We start from the raw sequence: 539 nt of genomic DNA, 5'->3' as shown, positions 1-539 counted from the left end.
TGGAGCTTTAAATCTAGTGAATCCCTGGTGCAGATTATATATGTATATGGTTGAATGTAAATGTGTTTGTGTTTGTTGCTCCTCACTCAGGTTTTGATTGGAGCCTCCATTTTAAGTGGGAGCAGCTGTCACCAGAACAGAGGGCTCGCCGGATCGACCCCACTCAGCCAATCAAGTAATTCACACACACACACACACACACACACACACACACACACACACGTGTACACACAACCTCAGAGCTGATGAAGTAAGTGTGGAGGAGCAGAAAGACACAGAGGAGAGGAGGAAGTATTTACGACACGGAGACGCTCCCTCCTCTAAACGTCTGACACACAGGAAGTTAAATAAATAAATACTTAAAAACTTGTCGGAAAAAGTTTGACGTGGGCGTTTAACCCCCGCTCTTCACTTCCCATTTTCAAGCTTGAGTGGAGAGTTTTAATTGCTGCTAAATGTGGTCTGAGTGTGTGTGTGTGTGTGTGTGTGTGTGTGTGTGTGTGTGTGTGTGTGTGTCCATACAGTAGAGACGAGCAGAT

The sequence above is a fragment of the Seriola lalandi genome, unplaced genomic scaffold (assembly GCF_002814215.2).
Source record: "Seriola lalandi dorsalis isolate HSWRI2012SDOR001 ecotype SW California unplaced genomic scaffold, Sedor1 jcf7180002050766, whole genome shotgun sequence".
Lineage (NCBI taxonomy): Eukaryota > Metazoa > Chordata > Actinopteri > Carangiformes > Carangidae > Seriola > Seriola lalandi.
Note: the sequence above shows the minus strand (reverse complement) of the source record.